This window comes from Megascapheus bottae, chromosome 22 (assembly GCF_031878675.1).
Source record: "Megascapheus bottae isolate mThoBot1 chromosome 22, mThoBot2.hap1, whole genome shotgun sequence".
In the NCBI taxonomy this organism is placed as follows: domain Eukaryota; kingdom Metazoa; phylum Chordata; class Mammalia; order Rodentia; family Geomyidae; genus Megascapheus; species Megascapheus bottae.
The window spans coordinates 27,649,087-27,674,353 of record NC_143530.1 but is presented as its reverse complement, the minus strand read 5'-3'; positions in this window follow the sequence as shown (position 1 = coordinate 27,674,353).

Sequence of the window (25,267 nt, the reverse complement as noted above, 5' to 3'; positions counted from 1 at the left end):
CATTCCTCAAACACAGGCATTTCCAAATCGTTAGAGATCAAATGGGTTCTTTTCCAAGTCTCAATCCCAATTTTGTTTTTTCCTCCAGAAAACTATTCACTGGCAATGTATTACCATCTGCTAGCATGCCTGTGGCAGGATAATCTGAATATTTGAGCTATGAGTTCCCAAGACATGAGGTCCGGTATTGTTTGAATGCATCCTCATCTTTCATCTGTTTGAAACCTGCCTCTTTGTGATATTTACTTTTGTTTAGTTCTCGCTAAATTTGTGCCTGAAAAAATTTATAATACTTTATTTAGAAATATTTTACAAGGCACCAGTTGGAGATATGCTCAATGGTAAATGATAAAAGATTGTAAAGACCTAGGGAAGAGTATAGAGTACTACCAGCATGTGTAAAGTCCTGGATTCTATCTGCAGCACTGCAGAATTGAGTGGGGCGTAGAGAGGAACAACGAGGAGGAGGAAGATGAGGATGAGGAGAAAAAACTGTATATAAGTTAGAACAAATGGATTTCTAGTGCTAACAGAAATAAAAGTAGCCCATGCTTTATAGACTGTGGTTTAGTAAAGCACAACTCAAATGTCTGTGATCATTGTATTTCTGTATATTTCACGTGGAGAGCCAGTCCATCCAGCATCCCACGTTCTTATAACTTATTTGAATATTTTTCTTGTAAACTTAGCAATGTAGTGTAGATTTTGATTTGAATCTGCTAACTCTGCTACTTGGGAGAATCATGTGATCTTCTAAATATTTCCTTCATTTAATTTGAATGAAGATAAAATTTAACTTCTACCCTAAGCTGTGCTTAGCAAAATGCTACTAGCATGTGATAAAATGTTAAATATTGGCACACTCATAAATTTGAATGCAAAACAAAAATAACAACTCCATCAGTGAGGACTTCCAAAGGAACCTGCTCACACACACAGCCTACACTGGCGTGGTGCATAGTGGGTCTCTTATAGTACCTTTATGTGGAATTTGTAGGATTTGAGATGTAGCTATCACGAATTGCCTAAGTGATCATTGTAGGATTCAAAGATATATATGCTGGTACTGTGGCCTAAACTCAGGGTCTCAAATTTCTATGTGGCTTTTTCTGCTTAAGGTTCTTGCTCTACCACTTGAGACACATCTCCACTTTTGGCTTTTTGTGGTTGTTAATTGAATCTAAGAATCTCTCAGATTTATCTGCCCCATTGGCATCATATAGCTATCCTCAAAACTCAACCTCCTGAATAGCTAAGATTACAGGCACAAACTACTAGAAGTGGTCTCGAAGGGAAATTTTCTTTTGTGCTTTTTCATCCCCTACAGTCAAAATAACTTAGAAAACCATGTCTTGGCTTCTCAGGCCACTTCCTTCTTAATCAGAACAGGAGACTGTGGGTATATGTTGAGTTCATCACCAAAAGCTCAAGTGGCATGGTTTTCACTGTGGCTGTGGCCCTGAAATCCAGGATAGTCCCTTCTCTGCTGTGGCCAGCTGTGGCCAGGACTAATGTCATCAGATCATCTCACTTCCTTCAGCCAGTTTTTCTCTTTACGTATACATTTATGTAACTCAATGGGGAAATTTCTGCCAGAACTCCAGAGGGAAGTGATATCTATTTTTGTGTCCATGGTGTTTCTGTTTCATAGTATTTCCACTGTGAAAAAATTGAGACCATCCACCCATCTGTCCAGTTACTTATCTACAGCAACATCCAACATCCCCACTAACTAGGCACTTATTGCAGACTAAACTAGAATGTCTACATTTTTTATTCCATATAGGAGTCTCTACCCATTAGAGAATTAAAAGGCAAGAAAGTGTTTAAAGCAGACAGCAAATTTAAGGGGAAGGAAAGTAGCAAAACGGAAGGCAGCAAAGGACTCTCCTAAAGATGGGACCAAAGATGGCTCGGTGGTTTGTGTATGTGCTGCTCTGGATTTTCACTGGTTGAGTGGACACCCAGGGTATTATGGGAGGAAGTATTTTTGCAGGACCCCAAGGCACTATGGGAACAAGAAGCACATGGTGGGCATACATTATCTATCACTAACAGTTCCTTTGTCTTTCCCTCCATCTCATAGAACTTTGAGTTTCAAGGACATGACAGAGCACGTAAGCCACATGACAAGGGCCCAAATATACTTCAACCAGGACTCCTGTCACCAGCAGTCTAGCATAAGTCATGACTAAATTGTAACTCACATCTCCAAGTCCCAACATAACCCATATTTTAGACTTCTAACCCAAACTCCAGAAGTTCTATATGGCAGATCCCCACCTCCCAAATAAAGAGACATGACAACGGGCAGAGAAAAGAGATTAATTACATAGCACAGACATGTTATGGGAAATAGACTGTCAATACATATTCAGCCATCTTCAGGATACAGATATTTGCCTAAGGCTAAAGAGAAAGAATTCCAGGAAGAGCTGAGAAGGTATACATAGTTAAAACAATTCCAATTACAGTCATGCCCAAGAGGTCAGAGTTGATTTGATAGTCCATTGTCTCAGGATTGGTCAGATGGAGCCTTGTTACAAAAAATCATTCACACCTAAAAGGTCATCCAATCTCCTGTCTGCTCCATCTTTGCTTCCAACATGGCTACAAGATGACTATAAGAGAAAATGGCCCAGGACAAAGGACAGGGAAACAAACTGGAGGGTGCTAGGATGTCTACCCTTTATCCTGATTCTAGGTGATTTGTGGGCCAAAGTAAGGGATCAGGGTTTCTCAGAGAAAAAGGAAAAAAAAACCAACCCTTAAGCACCATTTACATTAATATCCAGTTTTAAGAAAATAAATGGATAAAGGTTGAATCCTTTTACTTGTTGGTTGTCACTCTGACTTTTGTCTCCATCTGAGGCAGAACAGATGAGCCGATGGGGAAATTATATTATTGTTAGTAAATACCAGTAGAATAGACTCAGAACCAGAAAGTGAACTGGAGAAAAACAGTTATGCTTCTGTCTGTCACCTCCTTTGAGATGCTAAGTTACAAAAATAGGAGACATGAAAGACCTAGCCACATATACCCTTTCTTCTGAAATAGCTAAAAAGCTGACAACTCTCCCTATCTGAAAATGGGTAGAAAAAGAAAGAATGGAAGACCCTTTTAGGAAAATGGAACTCTTACCCAGAACTATCGTGTGAGGTAATAGCAATTCTTACACGACAGGACCACATGTATTCTCCCAGCTCATCAAGTATAAAGACTAGAGATAGGAATCACCATTTTGAGTCTCTCATTCCCATTTCCTGCGTGGGGAGGAAGAAATGTCTATTTCTCCTGCATTTGCTCTGTTAGAGTAAAATACATCCTTGCTAAAACTTTCAACGGTGAGACTCTTCTGTTCATGAGACATCGCAAAATGCGTTCCATGAATGGATCTCAAGGACATGTGATTTTGTGGGGAAATTGAGAAGCTGCGGGAAGCTTTCCCCCATTCTTCAATAATATTTCCATCAGAGTGAGTTGTAGGTTTACAATAGTCTAATCCTTAAGAGCCAACTTCACTTCCAAGGTGAAATTGTTCAGACTTGCCATCCAGTATTGGCTATGAAGATCTGGGAATCTCCTGCAACTATACAAAGCTTGAAGCCATTATAGATGCCTTGGCTACAGCACAGGGAAAATGCCCAGACTTCTGGTCAATCTGTGGGAACACCTGTGAGCAGGATATATGTCCTCCTGTTACCAGGTTGGTGACTGGGTGATGCTCCATGGAGGAGATGTCCAAAATGGAGGAAGCCTCTGTCTGATACTGGAATGTTCTTGTTATTGCAGAAATGAATTTGAGGACACACTGAAGTCAGAGACTAAGAAATTTTGTTGGCAAAACAAAGCAGATGAAAGACAGAAAGCTAGCACACAATCTAGACATGAATGTAGGCGCAAGGAAAAACAGGGTGATGAGCATTTAACATCCTGTGTATTTATGATGAAAGGAAAAGTAGCAGTGGGTTGCTCAATTCTCTTTAAGGTAAGTATGCCATTTTGCTCTGACAATTGGCACATTTATTCACTCTTGTAATGCTTTTTATCAATTGGGCTCTGAAATTTTAAGATGGAAATGTTTGTTAAATTTTGGTTCTTGATGTCTGGGCACCTCTTCAAAGAAAAGCTAGATTAATAGCCCAGATGTCCTATCATAGATAAATGGATCAAAAAATAATGCATACACATAATGGAATTTTACTCATCCATTAGAAAGAAGATTATATCCTTTGCGGGAAATGAGCTAGACCTAGACCAAATCATGTTGACATAAACCAAGTGCCAAGAGACAAAAACAGTGCATGTTTTCTCTCATATGTGGAAACTAGGTGTAAAATAGAATTGGACAGGGTAACTTACATAGGACTCTAGGTATTCACATGCATATGAAAGGAGGACACTCTCAGGTGAGGAAGCCAAATATGTAACTCCTCTGAACATTTAAAGTACTATTTACCTAACTGAATTTCAGAAAATGGAAATATTGGGGTTTTTTGTTGGTAGTGGTATTATACTTTTCGTGTGTGTGTGTGTCTTTTTAGGGGGAGATAGAAATGCAGGGAGGAAGGGTAAACAAATTTAGTCATGGTAGTATATACTATGTGAAAAATGAATTATGCAATTTATGAGCAGGGATGGGAGGGGAGGAAGAAATTGGAGTAAAGTAAAGGAATGGGTGATATTTTTCAAAAGAATTGTACTCATGTACTCATTATTTGACTTATAAAATGGTAACTACTCTGTATAAAACCTTAATAATGGGCTGGGAGTTTGGCCTAGTGGTAGAGTGGTTGCCTAGCATGCACGAAGACCTGGGTTTGATTCCACGGTATCATGTACATAGAAAAAAAAAGCCAGACTTGGGCCGGGAGTTTGGCCTAGTGGTAGAGTGCTTGCCTAGCATGCACGAAGACCCGGTTCAATTCCTCGGTACCCCATATACATAGCAAAAAAAAAAAGCCAGAAGTGGTGCTGAGGCTCAAGTGGTAGAGTGCTAGCCTTGAGAAAGTCCAAGAAAAGTGCTCAAGCCCTGAGCTCAAGCCCAGGGCTGGCAAAAAAAAAAAAAAAAAAAAAAAAAAAAAGCCAGAAGTGGTGCTATGGCTCAAGTGGTAGAGTTCTGGCCTTGAGAAAAACCAAGGATAGTGCCCAGGCCTTGAGCTCAAGACTGGCAAAAAAAAAAAAAAAAAACACCTAAATAATAAAAATAACATTATGCATGCTTTTAGTAAAAATGAAAGGCTACATTTTTACCACATACCATGGCTATTGTATTGTAAGTGTTTTGTCTCCTGGAGTATTTTTAATCAACACTATGGAAAATAACTCAAGCAAGTAGTCCTTTTTCAAATGAATTAAGTTTTAAATATTTGCCTTAGTTAATTTTGTTAGCTGAAACTCCAATTCTATCAAGATAAAGAATATGTAAGCATAAAGTAGAATTGTAAGAGGTGCTGAGAAAAAGCAAGCGAGCAAATCTGCTTTTTGTAGGCTCAAGAATTAACCAAAAGTAGCATGAAAGCTTGTCTTCCTTATCTCTGCCTCTCTAGTCACACTCCAATTACTTGGGGTCAGGGAAGGACAGAACTTACCACCAATCATGGGCCTCTTCATAAGAGTTGAAACTACCCTGAGACGCAGTAGTCAGGACCACCCACCAAACAGCGACAACTTGTTCACCCTGTGCAGTGATGACAAGGGTAACAACTTCTCTGGAACCCCTTCCAAAGAAAGGACTGCAATCTGATCAACGAGGCTTAACTTGTGACCAAGTCTCTGTATGTGTCTCTCTACGTCTGCCCCCATTTCTCTGCCTGTTTATGCATAAAGTTCATGTCAGGGCCCTGGATGTACTGAAGCACTGGCTTCCTGTGGCTCTGTCCTTCACCAGGTCTGTCTGGCATATAGAGGAAAGATGCTGAATCTGGCATGGAGAACATCTGGAGTTTGGGCCTACGGAGTAAAAACTGGTTTTGCCCAGTGCCCTTGGCTCATGTCTGTCATCCTAGCTACCCAGGAGGCTGAGATCTGAAGACTGTGGTTCAAAGACAGCTCAGGCGCTCATGAGAAAGGGTATCAATGTTTGTGAAGTTATGCACCTTCTATCTGGTGAATATAATGTAACCCTTCTATTAATCACAATACAAAATATTAAAAAAAATAAGAAACCCCCTTATCACTATTTCACTTTCTAATTTCATGTCAAATGTTTTAATATTTGATATTCTTACTGAGATATTCAAAAGGTATACAAAAATCACATATGAGGAAGGTGTAAGTATTTGAAATGATTTGAGGTGAAACACAAAACTGTTTAAGAGCTATAAGTTAAAGAAAAAAAAAAGACAGCGCAGGCACAAAAGTCTAAGAGACTCTTTTCTCCAATTAACTAGTCAAAACAAATAGAGGAGATATGACTCAAGTAGTCGAGCATCAACCCTACACCAAAACAGCCAAGCCAGAGAGCAAGACTCTGAGTTCAAGTCTTAGTACTGAACCCCCAAATTTCTCCGGTTTCAAAATTTAGATTTTAGGTGGGTATTTGAATATAGAATTGGCCATTAATAAGCATTGTGACCCTGGGGAAGTTACTTAAGTTCTTTATGTATGCCTTGACTTCCTTATTTGGTAAGTGGGAACAGCAACAGCTCACTCAGACTACTGAAGCTAGTGTGAATGTACCTGAACACCTAGCGTGGTGACTGGAAGTTTGTAAGCACCCAGTAAAAGTTAGCTACTATTATTACCCATACTGACTAACTCATGAGTTTGTTGTCATTCTGAAACTTGAAAGCAATAGTGCACAGAAGTAGGTATTTGGTAAACTAAGTAATACTGTATAGTGTTACTTATTATTAGTTGTGATAATAGCTGCAGTTATGATGATTGTTTACTATTAATCATTGTCTTTGTAATTACATGCTCCAAGAAGAGCCAAATAACTCTGCTACTTCTTTCTTAAGAATATATAGATTTGAACCAAATATTTCTGGTTCTCAGGAACAAAATATAGACTATATTGAAGCAAAAGCAAGCTCACCCAGAGCGACTGTTACACACAAAATAACCCATCAAAGAAAATATATTGGATTTTTTCCCATACACAGTTGTTTCTCCCTCCTCCCCACCAGTATGTATCCCTGGGGCAAGGATTCATGGCAGCTATTGCAGATGGAAAAGTGTGGCCAATGTTGTCCTGTATATCAAGAAGAGAGCCACCCAGGCGATTGTGGGGGGAGACATCAAGGTGCTTAAGATCCACAGCTGTCCACACTGGACTCCCACTCGTGGGCCCAGCTATCTGAAAGCAGGTTGAATTTCTCTGCAAGGAAATGATGAGCTCTTTAACACAGACTGGTCCTCATAATGCAGGATGGGTATAGCACACAATGACACTTCCCTCTCTCACCCCCCATGGCAGACATTACTAACAGATGTTATTACTCCTTCCTGCCAAGACAGAGTTTTAGAATTCTTCTCAACCAGCTGTGTTACTGGGAGATTTTAGTTCTTATGAAGAATGAATCCAGTGATAGTAGTTTGCACTACTATCTACACAAAACCTCTAAGGATGGTGGCAATGGTAGATCCTGTTGGTTTCCAACTTACTGGCTATTCTTCTCTTTCTTTTTCTTGGTAGAGTCAATATTGTGCGACTGAGGTATTTCATTTCCCAGCCTCCTACACAGTTGCAAGGGTCATGCATTCTAATCCTGGCCAAGAGGACACAGGACATGCCTACTACCTAACTTCTGGTGGTAATTTTCTCCCTGATAAAAAGAGATTTACCAGAGAGAAACAAGATCTTTTGTAGGTGAGACTTGCTTGGGGGTGCCATATCTGAGTTATAGCAATCGTTTCATAACTATAAACATCTAATGATAAAGACAAAAGTCAATACTCTGTGAATGGTGGAGCAGAGGAGAGAATGAACTTGAATCTCCCTTTTAGTTGGTTAGTCTGTTGTCTGTGACGCAAAGTCTTATTTTTGTTTTTATTTTTATTTCTGCTGATCCTGGGGCTTGACTTCCATGTGTGAGCTCTGTCTCTGAGCTTCTTTTGCTTAATCTAGCTCTCCATACCTTGAGACACAGCACCACTTCTGGCCTTTTCTGAGTAGCTTATTGGAGATAAGTTTCACTTTTTGCCAGTCCTGGGCTTTCCTCCCCAGGCTGGCTTTAAACCACAACCCTCAGATTTCAGTTTCTTGAATAGCTAGGACTGCAGGCATGAGCATTGATGCCTAGCTCAAGGAGTTACTACTGCTACCACTACCACTACCACTATTTTTCATGCTGCTACTGAAGTTTGCACTCAGAGCCTTGCGTTCTCACTTGACCTTTTAGCTCAAGACTGGCACTCTACCACTTAACTCACACATCCAATTCTGCCAATTCTGCTTTGACATGGCCCAAAAACTTTCAACTCTACTTTCTCTCTTTTTTTTTTGCCAGTCCTGGGCTTGAGCTCAGGGCCTGAGCACTGTCCTTGGACTTTCTCAAGGCTAACGCTCTACCACTTGAGCCTTAGCACCACTTCCGGCTTTTTTCTATGGATGTAGTACTGAGGAATCGAACCTGGGTCTTCATACATGCTAGGCAAGCACTCTACCACTAGGCCAAACTCCCAGCCCATCATTTCTTTCTTTTTTTTTTTTCCAGTGCTGGGGATTAAATTCAGGGCCTTGAGATTGCTAGGCAAGTATCCTACCACATGAACTATACCCCAGTCCCTTTGGTTTTAGTTTGTTAGCCACATAGGACCTCATGCTTTCACTTGGGCTCCTCAGACCATGATCCTCTTATCTCTGCCTCCTGAGTAGCTGGAATTAAAGGCATGCACCATCACACCTGGTCCTAACTGCAAAGCTTCTAAGCCTGGCTCTTTACCCTCCCTAGAAGTATTCTTGTTGCTACTGATTTGTTTATTCTTAGTTACAATATCCTTTAATTCTCATTTTGCTCAATCTAGCAAAGTTGGTTTCTATTTGTCTTAGTTTGCTTGTGTGACTTGTAGAACATACAGAAACTATAAAATTTATAAAGACAAAAAATACATTCCTCACAGTTCTGGAGGCTTCAAAGTCTGAGAACAATCGAACCAGCTTTCTCAATGGTTTGATAGAAGATGTATCTCCAAAGACAAGGAATGATGGAGCCCCAACCTGGGAGAAGAGCAAGCTGACTGAATGTGTCAAGATGCTGGTTGTATCAGGGACTTAATCCCCCCATCTATCATGTACAAGTACAAACCCTCAGGGCCTACCTAACAATCTCTAAAGGCCTTAGCTCACAATTTATTACCTTAGCAACACATGAAATTGGGAAAGTTCGCAACATGAAATTAGGAGAAAAAAAAATCACATTCAAAGTATAGCTCTATTGCTTAGGATTAAGCATCCTGACGGACATGATAACTTATATCCAATGGCCACTGTACATATTCCTGTCTGAAAGACGCCCATTGTTAGTAAACCACTCTCTACATGGAAACAGATTGAACTCTACATCCCAGTGTGTTGAAAAAAGTACATATGTTTCTGTTTACTCATTTGTATTTCCATAGTGATGGAGAGAATGGAACTCAATTAATTGCTATAGTAATCCTCCAATACCATACATGAAACAATCTCCTCTGGTTTCTACTTCCTGCAAGGAAATGAGAAGCTTTGCTTGTCTCCGTCGACAGCCAGTTAATTCAGAATGTGTTCCAGTCATGGTAGGGTCCTTTCCTGCTTCCTCACAGATGTCAGCCTCCTTGTAAGCTTTATGTGTCATAACCTCCTGCCTTTATAACAGCCTTTTGCTTACCGGGTCTGCCAAGAGGCTGGTGTGGGACCACCCAGCTGGCTCTGGGCTACAGTGATTCCCCTTTGGATTCTAAGTTTTTGAAGGGTGAGGATGTTGTAAGTGAAGCCCAAAGTCTCTTCCAGAAGTGATAGAAAGCCAGAAGAAGACCCAATGTCAGACCAGGTATCAGACATCAGGTAAAAGCTAAAGGTAATATTTAGTGGATTCTAAACTAAAAATACAATTGCAAATCTTAATTTACTATCGCATTTCTCATCTGCAGCCCCTTCTGTCTTCAGATGATTCATAATATTAATAACTACTTTTAATGAACACTTCATTTAATTTAATGATCAGCCTCACAGCAAACTAGATGTTATTTTTATACAAATAATATATGTGCATATTTGTAATTTAAGTTTCCTATCTCCTTTGTAAGGTAATCATTATCACTCTTGCCTTAGTCTGTTACCGTGCACATAAATTCAATACCACATAACAGGTAATTTATAGAAATACAGAGGTTGATCTAGCTCAGGCAGCTGGGAAGTTCTAGAGAATGGTGCCATCATGAGCTTGATACAGAATGCCTTCTTGCTCATTCATGTCTTGCTAGAGAACACTATCCAGACAGAGCAAGTGTACCATCCAAGACTATGTGTGTGGACCAATCCATTTGTAAGGGAAAGCCCTTAGGGCTTCATCACCTCTTCACAGGGTAGCCTGGTTTCACCTTTTAAACATCCCAATCAACAGGAGCTTTGAGAAGATATTTAAACCATAACAACTCCAATTTTGATGTGAGAAAACTCAGCTACAGAGTGGCTGGGACATTCTCTTCCCAAAGTAGGAGATTCGAAAAGTGGATACAACCAGAGAGTGAGTCATTGTTATGCCAGGAAATGTTGAACATCAGCCTCCTTGGCCAAAAGCCTTGGTTCACATCACTTGCCTGTTCCTTAGTGTAAACATCACTCCCACCACCTGGAGTGTAGGCCAGCAGTCTGAGGTAAGGAATGTGCATACTTGTCTATTAGCCAGCTCTGCTACCTTGATGGTACCTGACATTAGCAGATGGAGTGTTCAAATTGAATTTGCCTATTTGGATAGTATGTTGGTTCTGTGATCCTCTAATGGTTTGGTAAAACCATAGTGTTTGGCTGTGGATATAGCTCAGCCGTGAAGTACATAGCATGTGCATAGCCCTGGATTCCATCTCCAGCACTGCCAGAAGAAAGAGAGAGAAAGGAGAGACACAGAGAGACAGAGAGATACAGACAGAGAGAGATAGAGAAGAAAAGTTTGCTAGGGTAATACTTTACGCAAGCCTTCTTTTCAGAGGCTAACCCACTCAGTATAGGACACCTGAGTTTCACGTTCACCGGTAGGTATACACCCTCTCCCCACGAAGTTATGTTTTTACAGAGGGAAACTATGTGGCTTCTGGCAACTCCTCTTTATAAAAACAAACAGTTAAAGCAAAGCATTTTAGCTGTGATTTAAGAGTAATAAAGCATAGCTTTGTTTCCAAGAATGAGTAACTCTTCAGGTATGCAAAATAAGTCTGGGCCAACATAAAATTTTAATCTGTGATTTTTTTCCTGCCAGGTACAGACCTCATCATCACTCCCCTATGAATGAGATGCTCTTGTTTAAACATCAAAACAAAGTACTTCTTGTTAAGCCCTGCTCAGACTCAGGGAGTGTAGCCTCATCCACAGGCAGGAGTTATAAAATGCTGACAGCAAGAGCTGCTAGATTTTCTGTTTTCAAATGACTATGTATAGAAAAGCAAGTTAACATCAAGACTGTGTCAGTAGAGGAAAAATAGGCATTTCACTTTCAGTAGCTCTCAGAAAGACTTCCAAGTCTTTTGTGTTGTTAGTGAAATTGTAAATAATCATCAGGCTGAACACCAGTGGCTCACACTTATAATCGTAGTTTCTCAGGAGGCTAGAATCTGAGCAACAAGGTTGAAAGCTAGCTTGGAGAGACAGATTCCAGAGAATCGTATTTCCAATCTCACCAAAAAATCCTCAAGTAGAAAGAAGTGTGGCTCAACTGGTAGAGTGCTAGCCTTGAATCGAAAAGCCAAGCAAGAGCACAAGGCTCTGAGTTTAAGCCCCAGTACTGGTGTTAAAAATTGACACTTGATCATTGGTAGCTTAGTTATGGAATAATGTCATAGGCAGATAGGTATGGGCTAGTCAGCTCGTCTATTCTTTCAACAAATGTATTGAATGTGTCTTAGGTCCCAGACACTCTGCAATAACCTGAGGGTACACAGAGAGTAAAACACAGGCAATCTCTGGGAATGAGGCTGATGAATGCTACCTGGACTAGAAATCCACAGCCTGAGACCCTGTGGTGATTTTCTCATCTTCTGTAGCCTGAACTCTGACTGGTTAAGTAGCTGAGACAGAGGCTATATGTTTGCAAAGCAATGCAGGTGATCCATGTACATAAACAGAATTACTAACAGTAAACTTAAGTACTAAAGAGATAAGATATGGTTTCATAAATAAATAAATAAATAGTAATAATATTGCTTACATCGCTCTCAAATATTACACACTGTATGTAATTATATGTGCTGGACTTTTATTTGTGTAGCTGTTAGGGCAATGAGGATGCGCAACACCTTAAAGTGTGTTGTCCATTGACTTCAGGATGGCTAAGATGTCACTAGGCCAAAGGAATTTTACAGCTCCATTAGAGTTTCATAGCATAACCGTCTTATCTGTAATGTGCTGTTGACCAAAATGTCACTATTTTGACACTCTCTGGAGCAAGGGAGAAGGAGTTTGCCATCCTCTGTTCTAAAGCAAGATGATACAGACCCAGAGTAAAGTTCCAGTGGGCATAAAGATGAGGAGGCAGAGGAGGAAAATGGGGAAATGGAATACATGGATAGGGACTGAGAAAGAGCACAGGAACAAAGACAACACCCAACCTGTGGGAGTCCAGAGCAAGGAAACCTCTGCTCACAGGCCATCTCTTTCTCACTTTGTGGGCCTTGACTATATGGCATCCCCAGCATAGCTAAGAGCCCAGAAACATGAAGAATTTATATATTTTCAAACTTGCCCCATATAGTCCTCCAAATGTCTTATTAGAGAGAGCCTGAGATAGTATATGTCAGAGGATCTCTTCTTTTTTAAAATAATCATTTATAGGAATATTATCAATTGTTTTATTTAATGATGCAAACCTCTAATGGAAAATAGTGTACTTTTGAACCTGGAAAGTTAAAAGCTACAAAATTGTTTTTCATAATTAGTAGCATGACTAGACTAAGCCAAAATAAAGCACTATCAGATAATTTAATCTTTGGTAAAAATTAGCAACTAGCAGCTATGTGACTTGGCAGTACATCTTTGCATTATTTCTTTACCTTAATTGGGGGAATTTATGATAGGCTGAAGGCATCTCAGTTGTGATACTGTAGGGGTGAATGTGAAGTAGGCCTCCTTAGGCTCTTCCCTGTGGACAAACTTTAAGAGACTGAGAACATCCAGAGAGAAGACAGGAGGGGCTCTGGAAGCAACAGAGTCCCTGTTTATTTCCTGCAATCCTTACTCTTCCTATAGCTGGACTTTTGTTTGAGGCTTGAACTCAGAAACTTGCCCTCTCACTTGGGATTTTTTGCTCAAGCTGGGTACTCTACTCCTTGAGCCACCCCAACATTTTCAGTTTATTTTGCTAGTGAACTGAAAGTAAGAGTCTCTCAAATTTGTCTGCCCAGAGTGGCTTTGATTGAACTTCAATCTTCAGATCTCAGCATCCTAGATAGCTAGAATTCTAGGCATAAGCCACCAGTGCCCAGCTATAGCTCAACTTTGAGACTAACGAATTGTCTGTGTTTGGCATAAGTTTTACTGGCCCTTGTAGAAAAATCCCAAATCATGAAATGGAGGCAAGAGAAGCCAAGGAGAGGGAGTGGCTACTTTCGACTTTTGTTCTGCTAACAGGAAGGAACAGATACTCTAAGCAGTAGGTACAAAGTTGGGAGACCAAACCCGAGCTGGCATGATTGGATTTACAAGTTGGGGGACTGGAGAGAAGAAAGGAGAAGATAAACAACCAAAGAGGCAGGAAATTCAGATATTTGTGAAGAATTTCTGTTCCTCCCCACCCCTGCCCCGTCCTCATGCTTGACTCTTTGGCTGAGCCATGCTCCCAGCTTCTGACGAATTTTACATGTAGGCCAGATGTTCCTAAAGTTCAGGGTGGAGACTGGAATCATTTCAAACCTTTCCTTGGGTAGAAATTATTGTCCAGCAAGTGGCAATCTGTAGAGCAGCATTAGAGAGTTAGATGCCCCATTCTGCGGGTTTTCCTCTCTCATTACCCACCTCTCCTTTCTGGTCCCTCTGTAATTTGGGCTTGATTACCTATTCCTGATTGCCAGTGTTGTTGACACTGAGTTGACAAGACATTTGGGTGGCATGAGCTGTTGAACAAGCTCTATTCTGGAATACAGCAGTTTGGTTGGGTTTACATTTGTTTGGGGCTGCTGTGAAAGACACACATATGACAAATGCAGGTGTGTGAATGCAGTCACTTAAAGTCAAGACATCTCAGATTTTGATGAAGTTGATTTTCTGGGTTTTTTTTTTCTAGATCTTAAGGCAGAAGCAAGCATAACTTTTTTTTTTCCAGTCCTGGGCCTTGAACTCAGGGCCTGAGTACTGTCCTTGGGCTTTACCACTTGACCTACAGTATCACTTCTGGCCTTTTTCTATGTATGCGGTATGGAAGAATTGAACCCCGGTCTTCGTGAATGCTAGGCAAGCACTCTACCACTAGGCCAAACTCCCAGTCCAGCAATGTGTAACTTTTACAGGCAATTTCTAAGAGTCCTACAAATAGAAGCAGTAAGAATGGGGAGCACACTCAGGACCTCTATAATCAGTTAAAAATAAGCTCTGTGTGTGTGTGTGTGTGTGTGTGTGTGTGTGTGTGTGTGTGTGTACTGGCAGTAAGATTGAAATAAGGACCTTGCTCTCTTATTTGAGTTATTTTTGCTCTACCACCTCAGCAACACTTCCACTTACACATTTTTATGGTTAATTGGAAATAAAAGAGTTTTATGGATTTTTCTGCCCAAGCTGACTTTGAACCTCAACTCTCAGATCTTAGTCTCCTGAATAGTGAGGATTCCAGGTGCTGTGTTCTGTGCTGTATTTAGCCTATATCGTGATTCCAAGGTTTTTAGAGAAGCAAAATAACAAGATTCTTGATATCTTGTGTGTGTGACCTGGGACCCACTTTCTTAGGTAATAGCTCCACACTCCGTGGTCCAATTATTCAGGTTCTGAAGACAGTCAGTCTTCAGTTGCCAAAAAAAAGACTAAGAAGACAGTGTGGAAAGATGAGAATTCGCACAAGGATTTTTGGTTACTGCTGCTGAAAAAAAGCAGGTTGTAAGCCAACCTACCCATGACGTGTTGTTCAGCAGGAACCCACAGACATCTAGTGTTCTTTCCTATGATCACTTAGGTAATCAATGGGACCCAAAAGGAACACGGTCTGCCCTTCCACTGGGAGGCCACAGGGGCGGGGCTGTATACCGTGAGTGTACAGGATTATGACATGGCCAGAGGGACCAGAGCAGAGAAGCACAGGGGTCACACAACAGAATGACCAGAAAATTCTAGATCTTGATTGTGGTGGTATTTATACACTTTGCACATGTGAAAGCTCATAGGATTGCATCCTTGAAATAGGTTATGTTTTTTGATACTGCTTAACAAATTCCTTTATTTAGTCTAAGTATATATTCAAAAATAAGCCCAAAAGAATAACTTTAAGAACATCTCTTATATGCCTAGCAAGTGAGAGACCTTGGGTTTAATCTCTAATACTGTTGAAATTAAAAAAAATAGAATCACCTATAACATTGAGATATAGACTTTCATTATTATATAATATTACTGAGATTGAACTGTTCATGTTTTATGATAATTTTCTAAAAGTTAAATTTTCATATGTTAGTTGTCTACCTTTTGAACCATACTGCCATTTCCAGCTTCCTTGTACTGGTTACTTGGAAATAAGAGTCTCTTAGAAGTACTTCCCAGGCTAGTTTTGTGTCACAGTCCTCAGATAGCCTCCTAAGTAACTAGGATTACAAGTATGAGCCACCAGCATTGGGTTAGTCCATGCTGCTCACGTCCATCATTCTCCCCCACCTGTTCCAACCCCACCCACCCCCTCTAGTTACATGGTTCCACATTTACATTGAATATTATGTTGCCTAAGTGTATAATGAGTATATTTGATTAAAATATGTGATTACTTCAAAGGCTCCTGACAAGTATTGAACTTCGTGTTCTTAAGATTGTCTTCAGAGGTGACAAATCATTGTATTGGAAAGTATCTTTTAAATATTTAAAACTCACATACAGCTATGTCTTCTAATGAAGGAGAAAGACAGGTTGTGGGACCAAACATTTTTTCTCATATATTTTTTATTTTAATTAATAGAAGGGTTACATTATATTCACCAGATAGAAAGTGCATTACTTCACAAACATTGATACCCTTTCTCATGTCTTGGTCCCCATTTCCCTCCCCTCACCCCCACCCTCATCTTGTTTTTCCCCATTCCCTATCCTATTTCTAATAACCAAATACACATATATACAGATATATCAGATATATACAGATATATCAGATAACAAGGTGAAATACTGTAACGATATGAGATAACCAAGGGACAGCAAAAGGAATGAGAGATTACATAGTACATTAAGGACAACAATCACTCATTATATAGCTTTTGTTTCTATATCCTGGAGGTCCTTTCATTTAGCACCATCCTATATGGCCTTATGTATCTAGGTTTTGTTCTATTGTAAAGCTCTGCTAGGAGACCCCAAGGTTTCTACTGATTATGACAAATGAGGGAAACCATTGAGCCTATGTTCCTTTGAGTCTGACTTACTTCACAATAGGATTTTTTGTAAGTCTTTCAATTTCCTTACAAATGGGAAGATGTCATTCCACATCTTGTTGATCCACTCATCAACTGAGGCATCTGGGTTGGTTCCATATCTTTGCTATGGTAAATAGTGCTGCAATGAACATCGTTGTGCTAGTGGATTTGGTATGTCCTTGTATCTGGACGATGGGGTAAATGCCAAGTAGTAGAACTGCTGGGTCATAGGGGAGTTCTATATTTAGTCTTTTGAGGCACTGCCATACTGCTTTCCATAGTGGTTGAATGAGTTTGCACTCCCACCAACAGTGTAGTAGTGATCCCTCCTGGCCACATCCCCTCCAGCATTTGTTGTTATTAGATTTCTTGATCATGGCCATTCTAACTGGGGTGAGGTGGAATCTTAGAGTTGTTTGTATTTGCATTTCTGTTATGGCCAGAGATGTTGAGCATTTCTTCATGTGTCTATAGCCCGTTCTTATTCCTTCTTCAGGGAAGACTCTTTAAGTCTTTGGCTCATCTTTTAATGCGATGGTTGTTTCTTTGGAGATTAGTTTGGGAGTGATTCAATTTTTTGAGCTGTGGATATATTTTAGATATGAGGCCTTTGTCCATTGGATGGTTAGTGAAGATCTTCTCCCACTCTGTAGGCTTTCTAGTTAATTTGCTAGCTATGTCCTTTGCCATACAGAAGCTCTGTACTTTAATGCACTCCCGCTTATCCAGACTTTCTCTGATTTGTTGTGTTTCTGGGTCTTTATTAAGAAAGTTTCAACCTGTGCCAAGGAGACCCAGTGTATCTCCTTTTCCTTCTTGTAAAGTTTTCAGTGTATCTGCTTTTACCTCAAGGTCTTTGATCCATTTGGAGTTAATCCTGGTGCAGGTTGACAAAGAAGGATCCAACTTTAATTTTCTGCAGGTGCTAACCAGTTCTGCCAGCACCACTTCTTGAAGAGGCTGTCTTTCTTCCATTCTATTTTTTTGGCTCCCTTATCAAAGATTAGGTAGCCATAGGTCTATGGGTTAATATGTGGGTTCTCAGTTCTATTCCATTGGTCTTCAGGCCTGTTCTTGTGCCAGTACCAAGCTGTTCTGAAACCAAACATATTTTTAAAAAATTTTATTAGCACAAATTAATTGTATAATTTTATCTGACCATTTACAATGTATATAATGCAATTTTGATTTTATTAGAAAAGCGGGTCAGTACAGCTTGCAGATGGAAGACTAAATTAAAACTTTCTCAACAAGAAAATGGAGGAAGTAGGCCACCTAAGAATGAGGAAGGAAAAAGGACAAAAGAACCAGGAAATGGAATGGGGCAGTAAAAATCTGGTGTCACAATCTTACAGGAAATGAAAGTCCACCAATCAGAAGGGAATCTTCAAGGACTCCAGTTCACACTATTTAACCCAAGGTCAATCTCTTTTGTGAGGAATGTGGCCAAAGTGGTGGATGTAGGCCTGTTGCATATCTATGCCAAATGTTCTTTCTCAGCCATATTTCTTATTAGTAAACTTTAAAAAAATCATCTGTTCTTATGTTCTTGTCTTGCATAAAATCTTCTCTTGCCAGACTCAAGGACCAAGGTTGTTTTGCTATTCTAAACTATTCTTTTTGCCAGTCCTGGGGCTTGAACTCAGGGCCTGAACACTATCCTAACACTGTCCTAAGAAAGTCCTAAAACTTTCTCAAGGCTAGAGCTCTACTGCTTGAGCCACAGCACCATTTCTGGCTTTTTCTATACATGTGATACTGAGGAATTGAACCTGGGTCTTTGTGCATGGTAGGCAAGCACTCAACCACTAAGCCAAACTCCCAGTCCCTGTTGCAAACTTTTTGATAATTGTTTGGTGCATGGGTCTGGAATTAAAAGACTAAGTATGTCAGTATGTCTGCTTCTGACAGACTCATCAAATAGGAACACTTTGGCCAAATTCATTATGTGTTGCTCTTTTTTAGCCACCTCCTCTCATTTCCCTCTCCATTTTAAGTTTTTGGTGAATTTCATTTGTGATTTTCTGTGACTTTTGGGGGGGCAGACCTCTGCAATTTTCATATACAATGCTCTTTCTCCCTCTCTCTCTCTTTTGGGCTAGTACTGGGGTTCAAACTCAGGACCTGGGTACTAACTCTTAGTTTTTTCACCCAAAGCTGTTCCTTTACCATTCGATCCATGTTTCCACTTATATCTTTACAGTGCTTCGTAAAAGTGGACCTCCACTTCCAGCTTTTGTTGGTTAGGCTAAGAGTTCCTTGGACTTTTCTGTCTGGGCTGGCTTTGATTCTTAGTCCTCAGATTTCAGCCTCAGATAGGATTACAGGAATGAGCCACTATTGCCTGCATTGTTAAGCTTATTTAAATGAATGCCTTTCCCATTGAAAAATGTCTCTCAGTATTGACTCATCCTCTTTTTTTTTTTTTTTTGCCAGTTCTGGTACTTGAACTCAGGGCCTGAGCACTGTCCTTGGGCTTTCTCAAGGATAGAGCTCTACCACTTGAGCCACAACACCACTTCCAGCTTTTTTTCTGTGGTACTGAGGAATCAAACCTAGGTCTTCCTGCCTGCGAGGCAAGCACTCTACCACTAGGCCTAACTCCCTGCCCCATGATTCATCCTCTTTTTATTACAGATACAAAAGGGTCACACCCTTTTGGAGATTTCCTGTATAGATGTAAGTTACCCTTCTAAAAATAAGATCCTTTAAACCAATGGAATAGAACTGCAGACCTGAAATAAACCTGCAGACTTATAGCCACCTAATCTTTGATAAGGAAGGCAAAAAGGCAGGATGGAAGAAAGACAGTCTCTTCAACAAATGGTGCTGGCAGAACTGGCTAAACACATGTAAAAATCTGGTTAGATCCCTATATATCATCCATCCTATACCAGAATCAACTCTAAATGGATCAGAGATCTCAAGATAAAGGCAGATACTCTGAAAATATTATAAGAAGGATTAGGGCAAAATCTAAGGCTTCTTGATACTGGTTGAAAATTTCTTACTAAAGACCTAGAAACATAACAAATCAAAGAGAGTTTGGATAAGTATGAGTGCATTAAACTTCAGAGCTTCCGCATGGCAAAGAATATAGATAGCAAAATAAATAGAAAGCCCACAGGTTGAGAGATCTTCACTAGCCATACAAGAGACAAGGGCCTCATATTTAAAATATAGGTAGAGCTCAAAAAATTAAATCTTTGGCATTTACCCAGATAGGGAACCAACCCAGGTATAGATGAATGGATCAAGAATATGTGATGTATACACACACACACACGCGCACACACACACACAATGGAGTTCTATGCTTCCATCAGAAAAAAGTGACATTGTGGTTGAACGAGTTTGCATTCCCACCAACAGTGTAGTAGTGATCCCTCCTGGCCACATCCCCTCCAGCATCTGTTGTTATTAGTTTTCTTGATCCTGGCCATTCTAACTGGAGTGAGGTGGAATCTTAGAGTTTTTTTGATTTGCATTTCTTTTATGACCAGAGATGTTGAGCATTTCTTCATGTGTCTATAGGCCATTTTTGTTTCTTCTTCAGAGAAGATTCTCTTTGTCTTTGGCCCATCTTTTAATGGGATGGTTGTTACAACCACTATGGAAAGCAGTATGGCAGTTCCTCAAAAGACTAAACATAGAGCTCCCCTATGATCCAGCAATTCCACTACTTAGCATTTACCCAATTGTCCAAAAACAAGGACATACTAAATCCACCAGCACAACAATGTTCATTGCAGCACTATTTACCATAGCAAAGATATGGAATCAACTTAGATGTCCCTCAGTTGATGAGTGGATCAACAAGATGTGGTATTTGTACATAATGGAATTCTATGCTGCTGTCAGAAAGAATGACATTGCCCCATTTGTTAGGAAATGGAAAGACTTAGAAAAGATCATATTAAGTGAAGTAAGCCAGACTCAAAGGAACTTAGGCTCAATGGTTTCCCTCATTCGTCATAATCAGTAGAAACCTTGGGCTCTCCTAGCAGAGATTTGCAATAGAACAAAACCTTGATACAAAAGGCCATATAGTAGGACGATGAATGAAAGGATCTCTAGGATATAGAAACATAAGCCATATAACGAATGATTGTTGTTCTTAAGGTACTATGTTATCTCTCATCTCTTTTGCTGTCCCTTGATTATCTCATATTGTTACAGTATCTCACTTTGTTACCTGATATATCGGATATATTTGTATTTGGTTATTTGAAATTGGATAGAGAATGGGGGAAAACAAGATGAGGGGTAGGGGTGGGGGGGGAGGGAAATGGGGACCAAGACATGTGAAAGGGTATCAATGTATGGGAATTAATGCCCCATCTATCTCGCAAATATCATGTAACCCTTCTATTAATTACAATAAAAAATATATGAAAAAAAAGAAAAAAGTGACATTGTGCCATTCATGAGGAAATGGAAAGACCTGGAAAAAATTATATTAAGTAAAGTAAGCCAAGTCCAAAGAAAAGTAGGTTGTATTGTTTCCCTCATTTGTAAGAACTAAAATGTATCTATGATATGCTTAACAGAATATCACAATAGCCCAATTAGTAAGTGTATAGGACCATATATAATGAAGTGTATCAACATGAAATCCAAGAATTGTAAACAAAAGTTTCTCATTATGTCCTGTTATTCCTTTCTTTTTTCTGTCTTAGTTTTCTGTGCCCTTTGTCTTATATATGTTTATCTGATCTGTGGAAGGGAAAGGGAATCACAGAAACAGTGACAACAGATGAATTAATGCAATGGATGACTTAATGCAACAATGATAATCACTTGAGACTATGTTGAAAATGAACTATACAACTTAAGGGAGAGGAAGAGAGGACAAAATAAGGGAGGAGGTAACAGTGTTTTGAAAGAAACGGTGCTCATTACCTTACTTACGTAACTAACACCACCATTCATCACCTTTACAATAAAGATTTGGGTGAGGGAGGCGGTCATGGGGCTTGAACTCAGCCTGGGTGCTGTCCCTGACCTCTTCAGCTCAAGGCTACCACCCTACCTCTGGGCCTGGGCGGTGTCTCTGAGCTCTTCATCTCAAGGCTACCACCCTACCCTTGAGCCAAGCCCCACTTCCCATTTTCTAGAGGTTAATTGGAGATAAGAGTCTCAGGTCCTTTTGTGCTCTGGCTGGCTTTGAATCTTGATCCTTGGATCTCAGCCTCCAGAGTAGCTTAGGATTACAGGCCTGAGCCACCATGCCCCTGGCTACAATAAAGGTTTTTCTTATGTCAAAGGGGCACATTAGGAGTGTGTGCATTAAGTCATACCATGGGTAATGTGTTCTTGTGGGTAATGTGCAGTGTGACAGCATGATATGTTCATGTTACACACATGTCTGTGTGTTTATACAGGGCTGCATCTCTTTATGTATACGGATTATTTATTTTCACAGCTACTGCCTGGTGTGGTAAGTAGCAAGGTACAATCCCCTGTACCCAGGGCCACACTGTCATTATGACTCAATCCCAGCATACGGAATTTACCCCTAAAAGAAATGCTCTTCCTGGTTATGAACCTATGGGCCTTCTCTGGTTTGTGCCATTTCTACCTGTGATGAGCAATTTGCCAGACAATACTGAAATCAATCACTTCAGCATAGCCTGGCTCTTCCCTGACACCTGGAAGGTTCTTTAAGGTCCATAGAATAAATAACTGCATGTCAGATAGACTTAACATATCAGACATTTATTCTCTATTGGTTCTTAGGGTTGGAAGTCTGCAATGAAAATGCAAGAGAGGCTGTGCTCCCTCTGAAGGCTCTGGAGAAGGACATGATCCATGAGTTCTGAGGATCAAGAAGCAAAGCCAGCACAGGCAGAACAGTGCGCAAGACACCAGATTAATCTCCGATTAACCACCAAAAAACCAGAACTAGAGTCATAACTCAGGTGGTAGAGCATTAGCCTTGAGCAAAATGCTAAGTGACAGTGTTCAAGCCCTAAGTTCAAGCCCTAGTTGCTGGCACAAAACAATAACAAAAAAACTACAACAACCAAAAATCAATCACATGGGCCCTCCCTGTTGCATGGTGACCTCTTGTGACTAGATAACATCTTCAATGACCCGGTAAAGTCATACTCACCAGGACTGTAGTTTAGGACTTGAAACTATTGTAAGGAAGGCCCTATTTACCAGGAATAAGAGATTCAACCTCTTTTGTGGGAAACAAAACATCATGTTTCCCACAAAACTTGATCTCTAGAAGCAATAATTTCACTCCCTTTGTCCTTGATAAGCCAATGTTTCCTATTTACTGTTCAAGAAATGCCACAGGTTAATGGTCAACCTCTTGATTGATTGTATAAATGATTCATTCTCCATTGAGGGGAAAGTTTTCCTCTCAGGGGAATTTGGCATTATCTAGAGGTATTTAATGCTGACCTATGGGGGAGGGGAGAGTCAGGCACTATCAGTGTCCAGAGGATAGTGCGTGAGGACACTGCTCAGCTCTCTACAAGGTATGTTGCAGTTCACGAGTTAGTTGTATGCAGATTCAAGTGGCAATAGTACCAATGTTGAGACAAAGCAAATGTTTCATAATGATTCAGACTTTAACATCTTTCAAGATTATAGAGTTCTATCAATAACTTAACTCCCACTCAATTGCATTCCAGCTCTCTCTTCAGGTTAACCATCTGATTCATTACCCTGAGGAAAACGCTCATTCAAGTGCAAGGTGGTTTTTCTTTGGAGTTGGGTGAAAGCTAGACAGAACAGGAAATGAGAAGCAACTACAATATATTGTGAACATTAATCACTCATGTGTTTACTAATGCTGGGACTTGTGGGTTCTCTCAATCTCTGATTTTTTGCTCAAGGCTGGTATTCTAGCACTAAAGCCACATCCATTTCTGGTTTATTAGTAGTTGAAAGTCTTGCAGGCTTTCATACTGGAGTTGGCGTTGAACCTTGATCTTCAGATCTCAGCCTCCTGAGTAGCTAGAATTACAGGAATGAGGCACCAACACTAAGCATTAATCACTGGTAATTAATACCTACAGCAGACAAAACTAACAGGGTTAGGAGAAGATTAAAAAAGGAAAAGAAAACTGGGAAAGAGAGATGGAAGGGGTGATATGGTCCCAAAAGAAATGTACTGTTTACTGGAGTTATTTCACTGTAGCCACTCTGTATATCACCTTTATAACAAGAATAAATTGTTTTAAAGAAAAAGAGTAAAAACAAAACCAAGAAACCAGGGACCATTGTCCATATTGAATAAGTTTAGAACGTCACCTCTTCTGGAATAATGCAACATTCTGTGACACTGGGGGGTTGTATCTGCTTTTCACCCTTGTGTCAACAGAACCATGAGTGCTAGCATAACTTTTCTCAGTAGTGTTTATTAGTTGGAATGTCTGTGTCATAGAAAGGAGGATTACAGACAGTTATTACCTCAGAAGGCTCACCCTTTATTATTCAATGTACTTAAACATGACTCAGAGCCCACCCCTTCTGGGATATTTGTGGAGATCAAGTCTCCTTGTGCATTTCTATGAGTGAAGAAGGTATATGTGTGAGAAAAATTAGTCAGGTCACACATGACTAAATGTAAATACTTTATAATGTTCATTTTTGTGACAATAGTGAAGAGGATTGAAGTTAAATATGTGAAGTCTAAACTCAGAGCTGTAATCTTAGCTACTCAGGAGATGTGTTCTGAAGATCAAGGTTCAAAGCTAATCCAGGCAAGAAAAGTCCATGAGATTTATCTTCAATTAACCAACAACAGCCAGAAATGGAGGTATGACTCAATTTAAGTGGTAGAGCCCTAGCCTGGAGTTGAAAAACCAAGTGAGAGTGCAAGGCCTTGAGTTCAAGTTCAAGCACACACACACACACACACACACACACACACGCACACACACACACAGTGTGAAGCCTAAGTTGTGGGTTAGGTAATGCATAGAACGAGTGAGAGACAGTTCATAAAGGAAGGTCCTTGGATAGAGACAAGGGGGTTGGGGCCCCCTCAATTGACTTCTGGAGCCAAACTTTAGTCTCCTAGCCAAAGTATCTGTTTCCCAGCTCCTTGCCAGCTCTTCACAAGGTCTCTTCTAGGAGGCTGTCTCTTCATCTTGTTTATTTTGGAGCTACTTCAGTTTGAACTTAGGTCCTTGCACTATCTAGGTACTATTCTACCACTGCGCCACACCCTCAGACCATTTTGCTCTAGTTTGTTTTTAAAGTAGGGCATCACTTTTGCCTCGGCCTGCTCGAACCATGATCCACCTATTTTCTGTCTCCTGAGTAAATGGATTACAGATATGCATTACCATGCCCTGCCTCTACCCCATCTTTTCCTGCCTATCCTGCATGCTCAAAAGTAATAGAAAGGAAAACTAAAATTCATAAAGAGACTTTGGATACCCAAAGTTTTTGCCTTTGTTCTTGGTAGTTCTTAGCTGGCTATGGGTAAATCTGCTATAACAAGGTTCAACTAAACACACATAAAGAACTCTCCACCTGGGTAGGGAGGATCTTTAATCTTAGGGTTTTTATAAA